The 12278-nt window shown below is 36.1% G+C and overlaps 1 pseudogene; it reads right to left on the bottom strand.

Annotated features, from left to right (window-relative positions):
• Positions 1-9059: 9059 nt before the first annotated feature.
• On the bottom strand, positions 9060-11734 carry LOC148586874 (blue copper protein 1b pseudogene; annotated as a pseudogene).
• Between the last annotated feature and the right edge of the window lie 544 nt (positions 11735-12278).

The raw sequence follows: 12278 nt of genomic DNA, 5'->3' as shown, positions 1-12278 counted from the left end.
CTTTTACTCAAATATGAGCTCAAACCCGCAGGTTGAGAAAAGAACACAAACTCCACAGAGTTTTGAGAGAATTTTTCTGATTTTATAATAATTCAATTAAGTCTCTGTTTTACATTACAAAAAGCATATTTACCCAAGATAAATACTTGTAAAGAAAGTAAACCTAATCCTAGTAAAAGTAACCTATTTTCTTAAGATGAGCAAAGTTAATTAGTAGGCAATATTTACAATGTGCCGGCAATCCTACGAGTGTTTCCACGAGTAACCCTCGTAAGTTGAGCAAGGTAACCATAAAAAGACCAACCGCACGTCTTAGCGTCTAGCAATGTTTTCTTCATTGTTTGCTCAAAGAGTAATACTACACGTATTCCTATTTTTCACATCTAATTTCTCACACTTATAAGTAGCTCTTAAAACCACAATTAAATTTGTGATGAATCTTTATTAAATTTTAATCAAATGATAATTTTAAAAGTCACATATGAATGTTTCAAAAAGGTTAGGCTCCGAAACTCTCTATTTGCTCGAAAAAGAAAATCTAGGTTAATGGACCATGGTGGAAAAGATATACCGGTTAGAGTAGCGATTGAGAAGATATGATAGAATCAATTTCTCTGATACGATGAGCATGGTGGTGGCAGTTGTGAAACCAACTGTAACTCTAGCTAAGGACCATGATACTCAAAAATGGAAAGTATCATCAACAAGCAACCATCATGCAACAAAGGATATTGGACAATGAAAGTGTTAGGGGTGAACACCAATTTCAGATGCTCAGCAGAATTAATCTACCCCTCTTTGTGCTAATTAAATAGTAACACAATAGCAAAATAATAATCAAGCAAACCCACAAGCAAGACACCAAGATTTTTACGTGGAAAACCCTCCAATGCGAAGGTAAAAACCACGGGACTTAATCCAGTTAAATCTTCCACTATCAACAATAATGAGTTTACAATTGTCTTCCCTAGAGAAATATCTAGAGGTTATCACCACATCAAAAATACATGCATTCTTGGATTAAACATAAATTCATCACCCTAAAGTGGATTCCAACAAGAATAAAGAAAGATCTCACCAAGTAGGTATTAGCAACCAAGCGATTGGAGAGGAATTCCAACGATCGACACTAGTCAATACGTAGCACTCGTCATCAGGAGCAACACTCTGAAATTGCATCAAGATCGGACCACAAATGAACCTCCAATCTCTGACGGATGTGAATAGGCAAAACCCTTTTTCTTCTTTTTCTTTTTCTTCTCTGCACCGCCGCACTCTTTCTTTCTCTTTATATTTTTCTTTTTCTCACTTTTGTCTCTTATAAACACACGCACTATGTGTTAGAGTTCTACTACAAACAAAACTCTTTGTTTTGTTGTAGTCCATGTGGTCCCCACATAAGAGGGACCACCCAACAAATCTCCCCCTCCCGACTATGTGGGGGGCTCCACCAAGCCCGCCACGCTTCTGCAAATTTCAAGATTTTGCATAGGCAACGATTTTGTCATCATATCTGACCCATTATCATTAGTATGGATTTTCTCAATCTATAACAGCTTATCCTCCAATGCATCACGAATCCAATGACACTTAACATTGATATGTTTCGATCTTGAATGGAAAGTTGAATTCTTACTGAGATAGATGGCACTCTGACTATCACAATAAAGCACATACCTCTCTTACTATAGACCCAGTTCTTGTAAGAACATTTTCATCCATAACAATTCTTTGGCCGCTTCAGTGATAGCTATGTACTCTGCCTCTGTGGTAGACAAAGCAACACACTTCTGCAATCTGGATTGCCATGACACTGCTCCCCCTGAATAAGTAATCAGGTACCTTGAAGTAGATTTTTTAGAATCAATATCCCCAGCCATATCTGGGTCTGTAAACCCATCAAGCACCTGTTGACCACTGCCGAAGCACAAACATACTCTCAAAGTACCTCTGAGATACCTGAGAATCCATTTCACAGCTGCCCAATGTTCTTTATCAGGATTAGAAAGGAACCGACTGACAACTCCAACTGCATGAGCGATGTCAGGCCTCGTACACACCATGGCGTACATCAAGCTACCATGGCTGATGCGTAAGGCACTTTCTTCATTTCACCTTTTTCTTTCTCACTTGTAGAAATTTGCTTTGAACTCAACTTCAAATGACCTGCAAGTGTAGAGCTCACCAGTTTTGCCTTGGTCATGTTGAATCTGTCCAATACCTTCTCGGTATAACTCTCTTGTGATAGCCACAATTTTCCTTTCTTCCTATCACGAGAGATCTTCATACCAATGATATGCTTTGCGGGTCCCAAGTCCTTCATAGCAAAGGGCTTACTCAATTCTTTCTTCAGTTTGTCAATTTTACTAGTGTCACGACAAACAATCAACATGTCGTCCACATATAGTAAGAGAATAATAAATTCTCCATCAGAGAATTTCTTCACAAACACACAATGATCTGATGTAGTTCTCTCATACCCATGATCAAACATAAAAGAATCAAACTTCTTATACCATTGTCTCGGTGCCTGCTTGAGTCCGTACAAGCTCTTTTTCAACCGACACACTAAGTGTTCTTTGCCTTTAGCTGTGAACCCATCTGGTTGCTCCATATAAATTTCCTCCTCCAAGTCACCATGAAGGAAAGCAGTCTTCACATTAAGTTGTTCGATCTCCAAATTTATTTTGGCAGTCAAACTCAAAACAACTCTAATAGAAGACATCTTTACTACGGGTGAGAAAATTTCATCAAAATCAATGCCCTTCTTTTGACCGAACCCCTTTACAACTAGTCGCGCCTTGTACCTTGGCTGTGATCTATTTGGTTCAATCTTACATCTGAACACCCATTTATTCTTGAGTGCTCTCTTGCCCTTAGGCAGTTCCACCAAATCATATGTGTGATTCTCATGCAAGGATTTCATCTCGTCTTGCATGGCTTCTAACCATTGATTTTTCTGGTCATGTAGCATAACCTCTTGATAACTTTCTGGCTCTCCCCCATCAGAAAGTAACATATACTCATTAACTGAATACTTTCTGGAAGGCTGTCGGTCTCTAGTGGATCTCCTTAACTAAATCTCAACGGCTGGTTCTGAAGAAGCTTGCTCTAAGTGCGCTTCTAACTCTACATTATCAATTGCAAGCTCACCATTTTCACCAACTGTATCAACCTGTTCTTCTTGTACATCTCCCATGTGTTCATCATGCATCACACAAGGAGGAATAACTGGATCCAAATCAACATGGTATTCACTGAGAGACTCTGCCTTTTTCTGATCCAAGTCTTCAATGGTTTGATCTTCAAAGAATACGACATCTCTGCTTCGTATGATTTTCTTATTAACTGGATCCCACAATCTGTAACCAAACTCCTCATGCCCATAACCCATGAAGATACATTGCTTGACTTTGCCATCAAGCTTTGACCTCTCATCTGTAGGAATATGGACAAATGCCCTGCAGCCAAACACTCTCAAGTGCTCAAAAGAAACATTTTTCCCTGTCCAAACCCTTTGAGGAATGTCACCATCCAAAGGAACTGAAGGAGAGAGATTTATCAAGTCAACTGCTGTCCTCATTGCCTCACCCCAAAAATGTTTAGGCAATTTTGCATGAGAGAGCATACACCTGATTCTCTCACAGATGGTTCTGTTCATTCTCTCTGCTACGCCATTATGTTGCGGAGTCTTGGACACAGTTTTCTCAAGCCTGATCCCATGGCTTTTGCAATACTCTTCAAACGGTCCTTTGTATTCACCACCATTGTCTACACGAACGCATTTTAATTGCCTTCCAGTTTCTCTTTCAACCTTCATATGAAAGACTTTCAACATACCCAATACCTAATCTTTGGTTTTCAAAGCAAACACCCATACCTTTCTAGAGTGGTCATCAATAAAAGTTACATAATAAAGAGCACCACCTAGAGTTTTAGTGTTCATAGTGCAGACATCAGTGTGAACTAAATCAAGAATATTAGACTTTCTTGATGAAGAGGATTTTTGAAATGAAACTCTTCTTTGTTTTCCAACAAAACAATGAGTACAGGGCGTTAGTGACGTACCTTTATTATTAGGTAGGAGCTATTCCTTGGCGAGAATCTGAAGTCCCTTCTCACTCATGTGACCAAGCCTCTTGTGCCATAGCTCAGTGGAGTTTTCATTCTCAACAACAATGGCATCTTCCTTGACTAGTCTTGCAGCTGTCTTGTAGAGAATGTTGGTCTTCTTTCCCCTGGCTAAGATTAAAGAACCCTTGCTCAGTTTCCATTGTCAACCTCCAAGGTAATTGTGGTAGCCTTCATGATCAAGTTTCCCAATAGAAATCAAGTTGAAGCGCATTTCAGGAACATGCCTGACATCCTTGAGAATCAATTTGTACCCAATGCTGGTTTCTAGCTGTATATCTCCCATGCCCACAACTTTACACTTTGCTTCATTTCTGTTCCTAACCCAACCAAAATTGCCACTGGTGTAGGAAGAGAAGAAATCTCTATGTGGAGTAATATGAAAAGATGCTACTGTATCAACTACCCATGTAGATTCATCACATGCGAGATTAGCATAAGCTTCATCAAAAGCAAATACCACATCACCATCAGATGCAACTGCTACAATGTCTTTTTCTTCTTGACGTTCTTCGTCTTTTCCTTTCAACTATTCCCTTTTAAACTTTCTGGAATCTCTTCTTATATGCCCAGGCTTGCCACAGTGAAAACATTTTATGTCTATTTTTAAATAAGACTTTCCTCTTGACTTGTCACGACTGTCATACCTGTGAGGTTTTCTGCTTTTACTTCTCCCCCGCCTTTCTATAACAAGTGCCTCTTAATGAGAAGAAATACCTTGCTCTTTCCTTCTTGCCTCTTCATTGAACATGCTGTCTTTTACCATACCCATAGTTATCACACCATTGGGAGCTGAATTACTGAGTGACACTACCAAAGTTTCCCAACTGTCTGGTAAAGAACTCAACACAAGTAATGCTTGTACCTCATCATCTAGTGCAAGTTTCATGGTAGACAACTCGTTCAACATTCCCTGAAAATTACTCAGATGCTCCGTAACACTATGCCCATCTTTGTACTTCAAATTCACAAGCCTTCTTATCACAAAGGCTTTGTTTTGAGCAATCTTTCGCTCATAAAGACTCTCTAACTTCTGCCAAAGACCATAAGCATCAATTTCTTTAGCTACGTGATGAAAGACACTTTGATCAACCTACTGCCTAATATATCCAACGGCTTTCCTATTCAATTTCTTTTAATCATCGTTGGTTGCAGCAACTAGTTTGACACCTTTCAACACAATGGGGTCAAACAATTCTTTGCAATACAAAATATCTTCCATCCTAGTCTTCCAAATTGAATAATTGGATGCTGTGAGTTTAACTATGCTATTAGATGACTCTTCTATTTAATTCACACAGAACTCCACACGAATAATGAACCAAAGGCTCTAATACCACTTTGTTAGGGGTGAACACCAATTTCAGATGCTCAGCAGAATTAATCTACCCCTCTTTATGCAAGTTAAATAGTAACACAATAGCAAAATAATAATCAAGCAAACCCACAAGCAAGACACCAAAATTTTTACATGGAAAACCCTTCAATGCGAAGGTAAAAACCACAAAACTTAGTCCAATTAAATCTTTCACTATCAACAATAATGAGTTTACAATTGTCTTCCCTAGAGAAATATCTAAAGGTTATCACCACATCAAGAATACATACATTCTTGGATTAAACATAAATTCATCACCCTAAAGTGGATTCCAACAAGAATAAAGAAAGATCTCACCAAGTAGGTATTAGCAACCAAGCAATTGGAGGGGAATTCCAATGATCGACACCAGTCAATACGTAGCACTCGTCGTTAGGAGCAATACTCTAAAATTGCATGAAGATCGGACCACAAATGAACCTCCAATCTCTGACGGATGTGAATAGGCAAAACCCTTTTTCTTCTTTTTCTTTTTCTTCTCTGCACCGCCGCACTCTTTCTTTTTCTTTATATTTTTCTTTTTCTCACTTTTGTCTCTTATAAACACACGCACCATGTGTTAGAGTTCTACTACAAACAAAACTTTTTGTTTTGTTGTAGTCCATGTGGTCCCCACATAAGAGGGACCACCCAACAGAAAGGAAAGATAATCAGTGTGCACACCATATCCCAGCCATTAATCCTTATTTGAGTTTCATTTTCTTTGTATATTTTTAGTATTACTTTCCATGTATACATCAACGGTCACATGTGTATTTTGTGTATATAATGCCTAGTGCATTCCAATGTAAATAATAAGGAAGAATTCATTGCATTGCAACTTCTTACATGGTATCAGAGCATCTTGGTTAACACCACAATATCCTTAAATCGCTTTCTCATCCACACCTCCCACTACTACCACTCTTCAACTCCCTGGTTTTACAACCTTCTCCTTCAAAAAGTTAGAAGTTCCCAACAGTTGTATGAATTGGGTAATACAATTCAATCCCATTTTCAAAAGTTATGATCTGATGATGGGTATTGTGGATGGCACTGAGCCATGTCCATCGAAATATTTGCTTGATGATTCAGGAAAAATGACTAATGTAGTTTTTCCTGACTACTCAATATGGCAAAAAAAAGGACCAATATCTCCTAACTTGGTTCACCACAACACTCTCGGAGAGTGTATTGTCTTCCATCTATGGATTAAACATAGCTCGACAGGTGTGGAATGCACTTGCTTCTCGATTTGCATCGTAATCGAAAGCAAGAGTCACTTATTTGAAGCAACATGTTATGTGTATGATTTTTGCAAACACAAACACATAAAGGGGATAAAATTTAGGTTCTGAGCTACACCTTAGATTCTGAGGGAACCTAGACATTTTAGATTTTGAAGAAACCTAGAAATCCTTTTTCAAATACAATGTTTGGGATTAATTCTGCTTAATTTATTAATGAGCTTGATGTCTTTAAATAGACAATTATAATTCATAGTGAAAATAAAAGACTAAATAGAATAAACTACTTTAATGATAATACTTATATCTAATATTTAAATTGTAGTCCCTACTTCTAATGTTATTTATAAAGATAACATATTATCATAAGGTATTTTAATCCTTAAATACCTTTATTATTAGACCCCTAACACGGCAGCTTCAATCACTGCAGCAAGGTCCCCTAATCAATCCAAATCATGGGTTAATCAACTCAATGCAGTGGGAAAACCTGTTGATGAGGATGACTTCATCACCTACATCATGAATGGTCTAAATCCATTTTATACAGGATTTATTACGATCTTCACTATGCTGCATCGAGAGGTGACATGCACCTTTGACAACTTTCAAGTTGTAATGCTGAATCATGAAATGCTTCTTGGACACCATCGGCATCAACAACTCCTTGAATTGGCTGATTCTGGTAATTTTGTACCTTACTCTCACAAACCAAAGACTCGAGGTCCATATGGCTCAAACCATTGCAACAATCAACCTCACCGAAACTCCAAAGGTAACTTATTCTCAAAGAATCACAATCACACTATTTAGATATAGCTTTTTCTTATATCATTAATTTTTTTTTTTTTTTAACAAAATGCATGTTTCCCATCAGTTCTTACATTTTTTTAAAAAAAAAAATCTTAACATGGTCCCAATGAAAGGCAAAAATATGAGAAGAGAAAAGAGAGAAATATTTTGGGTTCAAATAATAGATATGGAAGCTAAAGTGCTACTCAATATTTAGGGAAGCAATAAAGCTATTGTGAATGCTCTTATACTGCCTTTTGTCCCGAAAAATGTTACTCAACATTTTCAAGTAATGTCTTTTAGCATTTTTTTTTTTTTTTTTAATCATTGTGTCACATTCACATATACTTTTAAGAAAACAAAAAAGAAAAAAATTGCAAAAGTATCCTTTGGCCTATTGTTGCCATAATGTTTGGCCCATTTTTTTTTTGCATATTGTTGTTAAAGGCTTATTTCTAGTCAATTGCCACAGGCTCTAGCGAGCTTCCAGCCACCCTCTCCTCCTATGCGATACTGCTATCGTCTCAAAAAAAAAAAAAAAAAAAAAAATCAAACTCAAGATTCCACTACTTTTCACCTTGAGTTTAGTAAATGTTAAAATATATTATGAGATTTGATTTCAAATATCTTACTGTAATTAATTCTAATCTCCTATAATCAGATTTGATTGGATCTCCTACCTTTTAAGTAATCATATTATCTCCATATTTGTATTATTCTCATCTACCCTAGTTTTCCTATAAATATGATTGTTTTCTATTATAAATGTTATCAAATCAATAAAAACAAAATATAGTTCTTAAAAACTTATTTTTCTATCTCTTTTTATTGGCAACCCTTTCTCCTTCCCCTCCCTTTATTTCACTTCTAAAAAAAAAAAAAAAAATCAACATCTTTTTAAAATTACTTTTTTCACTTTTCTCTCACAAAAGTTGACCTCTTATTACTACTAAAAAAAAAAAAAAAAACATGTCAAAAGGATTTACCAAACACCATCATGTTTACACCACTCATTTCCTTTGTTATTATGTTTTCCTTCACTTGCCGACTATAGGATTCAGAACATATGATAATATATTTACACCACTTAGAAAAGTCAAGCCACTGAGAAAAGAGAAGTGACACATTTCTCAAATTTTTGTTTAAAAGTTAGTTTCCAAATGATGTGTTATCATCGCATGAGCTTTATTATTTTGAAAAATGTGTCACCAACTCGTAAGATGGTAATACATCATTTAGAAATTAACTTTTGGTGAAAATATTTTAGAAGTATAATATTTCTCCTGAGGAAATTTCCACCCTCTCTTCATAATGTTAAATATCCTAAACCCCACCTGTTGTTTGCATGATAATTTAACAAATATGCTCAAACATAGTATTTGGTACACATATAGAGCACAAATGGTTTATAATTCAGAACACACGTACTACTATGAATCAATAAATTCATATCTAATGCAAACAATTAATGAATTCAATACACTCCACAAACATAGAAATAGAATTTTAACTATAGTACTATTGATCTAACTTTAAACCATGGCCATCACAAGGATGTCAAAAATAGCAATCATCCACCAATAATATATAGGTGTAATGCTTCCCTTACTTACTTGTTGGAACTAGTGGCTCATATTAATGCCAGTGGAAGGCCAAGTAGACGGGAGTGGAGTGAATGTCGCGCTAGTGACGTTCACGGAGCGGTATTTTGGGGATTTCCTTAATAAGCCCATACAAGTAGGGTTTAGGGTTTTTCTATATATATGTATGATGTAACCCTGAATTATTAAGAATAAAATTATAGCCTCCTCTCTGTGAACGTAGGCAAATTGCCGAACCATGTTAAATCTGTGTTTCGGCTCTTTCTCTTTCCGATTTTATATTGTTCATCAATTATTGTGCACGGTAACAACACAACTAATATGGGAGAAGGTGCTGGAGACACTGTTATGGGAAGCTTTTGATTGTTAATCTCACAATGATTGGCAACACCACAAATATACCAATTTCTTCCCAAGGTTGCCAGGGTAATCACATCATTTCCACTAACCAAGGCCTCAGTTCCCAAAGGTGCCGCACATTGTTGGAAGCCAGTTTCATTGACTTCAAGAACAGTGTGGGATCCCGCTGTATACTTGAAAACTGAACCAAGAAGTTTATTCTTCCATAATCAATCAAACTAAAAAGAAATATATTTACAAGAATTAATTGACAACTAAATAAGAAACAAAAATAATCCACTAGCAACCCCTTAAAAACGAAGGAGCCTCAAAGTCGAGTAATGCTATGTGCCAAAATCCGAATGGAAATGATTTTCCTTTACAAAAATTGGAGTAATGCTATGGGAGTGACTCCCCATCCACTTTTTGTGAAGGAAAAAACTTTATATTGTGATGAAATATAATCAATACTTTAACGCTCTGCCTCATGTATGATCATCTCAAACTCCATTTTTAATAAGTGAGACCCAACATCTGAAATATTTAATTAAATAGAGGTGAATTGATGGAATCAAGATTCGATCTCGTGGCTTATGGCTGTGGTACCATGTTAAATTACCACTTATCAAAAAAGTTTAATCAATATTTTAAAGCTGATAGCAAAAATGTGAATTTAATCAATACTTTAACAAAGTGTCACTTCAAAAAAATGATTTTTTACTGACATCGATTTTCTGACGTGTTTCAGGCGTCAATATTATGGGTGTTAGGAATGGAAAATTTCTGACGTGCCAAAGATGGCACGTCAGAAATTCCTGACGTGCCAAAGATGGCGCGTCAGAAATTCCTGACGTGTTGGATTTAACACGTCAAAAAATCTTCCTGACGTGTCAAAATTGACACGTCAGGAAATTTAAAAAATTAATTAAAAAAAAATATATATATATATATATTTTTTTTAAAAAAAATTTTTTATGGACTTTTTTTTTCAATTAAAAAATTTATTATTTTATTTGAAATCTCTGCACAACAGCTCCCCCATGCGTGAGGGAGGTGCGCCAATTTCTCTTTTCTTTTCTCTGCAGATCTGCAGAGAAAAGAAAAGATCCTTTTCTCCTTTTTTTTTCTCTTCAATTTGTTTATGCAGATCTGCTTCATGTCTCCATTTTCTCAATACTGTCTCTCTCTTCTTTTCTCTATTTACAAAAACCCAAACCGAAAAAGTCTTCACAAAATCAAAAATCAAAAATTCAAATCAAAAACCCAAACCTCAAAACCCAACAAATCTTTAAAAACCCAAAAAATCTTCTTATCTTCTCTTCTTCTTCTTCTTTTGCTTTTCTTCAATCTGCTGCTTCTCTTCTTTTTATCTTCACCTTTTCTTTTTCTTCTTCCTCTAGAGACTAGCTTCGTACCGTGCAGATCAGAAGAGGGAGATTGAGAGAGGAGAGAGAGAGAGAGAGTGTGGGGAATTTCAAAATAAGAAGAGGGAAGAATAAAAAGAGGAAAAAAGTTGGGGAAAACTTTTTCAAAATCCCGCCCATGGCGAGTCTGTGCGGGGAGGGCTCCCCGCATGAAGTTTCCTGACGTGTCATGTTTGGCACGTCAGGAAATTCTGACGTGCCATGTGTCGCACGTCAGAAATTTCTGACGTGCCACACATGGCATGTCAGGAAAAGTCTCCTAAAAAAAAAATTCTACATAATTATATATTTATATATAATTATCTGTTTATATAATTCTTTAAACAAGAGGGAAAAATTTTAAAATCCCGCCAATTTTTTTATGATATGATAATATCGGGTATCGAAGGGATTTCTGACGCGTCATGTGTCGCACGTCAGGAATTCCTGACGTGCGACACATGGCACATCAGGAAACTATTCTAAAAAAAAAAAAAATCTAACGTACGATATATATATTCAAAAATCTACCTTTTTTTTTTTTTTTTTTTTTTTTTTTTTCTGACGTGCTATTTTTAGCACGTCAGAAAATAGCAATTTTTTTTGTAGTGTGTCTACGAGAGTAAATAAAACTAAAAAATTACATAAAAAATATGGTAAGTTGAAGGCATTGCAACAAAACGTTTATAGTGTAAATTTACCAAGAGTGTCACTGACATAGAACTCCTTTCCTTGAGCCCAATCTTGGTAATCAAACTTAAGGGTCTAACCCTTGTCATCACCTACCAGAAACTCTGTGGCCAAAAGTGAAGGGACAAGAATTGCTACGATTGCAAGGATGAAGAAATATTGGGAAGATGCCATTATAATCCCAAACTCTCCTTAATTTATCAGATTTATTCTCTTTAATTTGTTGTTGGTCTCAAAAACTAGAAATGGTGGGTATTTATAAGTCAAAAATCTCACATGTTGACAGTCTATGGACAGCAACACCAAATGGCACAATTAATTTAATTTGTTGGAGTTCTTTTTTTTTTTTTTTTTTTTTTTGACATGTTCACACAAGGGAAGGGGGAGAAAGGATTCGAACTAGTGACCTCTGCTTCATGAGGCGTGGTCCACAACCGATTGAGCTACCCCTTGAGGACATTTGTTGGAGCTGTTAACGAGGCCTTTACTTATACATTTTGGATTGCTGACAAGTTTGAGACTATTGCTATCATTTGTGATAAAATATTAATTAAATTTTTTAGATAAGTGGTGATTTAATGTGATTTTTTTTTTTTAGGTAAAAGTGGAATTCTCATTTGTAAATCAGCCAACCAGAGCAAAATGCTCTAGCTGAATAAACTCACGAATACACTCAGGAGCATTATCTATCCAAGTCTTCTCTAGAACATCCTTAACA

This window comes from Corylus avellana, chromosome 3 (genome assembly GCF_965113065.1).
Source record: "Corylus avellana chromosome 3, dhCorAvel1.hap1.2, whole genome shotgun sequence".
Classification (NCBI taxonomy): domain Eukaryota; kingdom Viridiplantae; phylum Streptophyta; class Magnoliopsida; order Fagales; family Betulaceae; genus Corylus; species Corylus avellana.
This window is presented reverse-complemented; position numbering and strand designations above follow the sequence as displayed.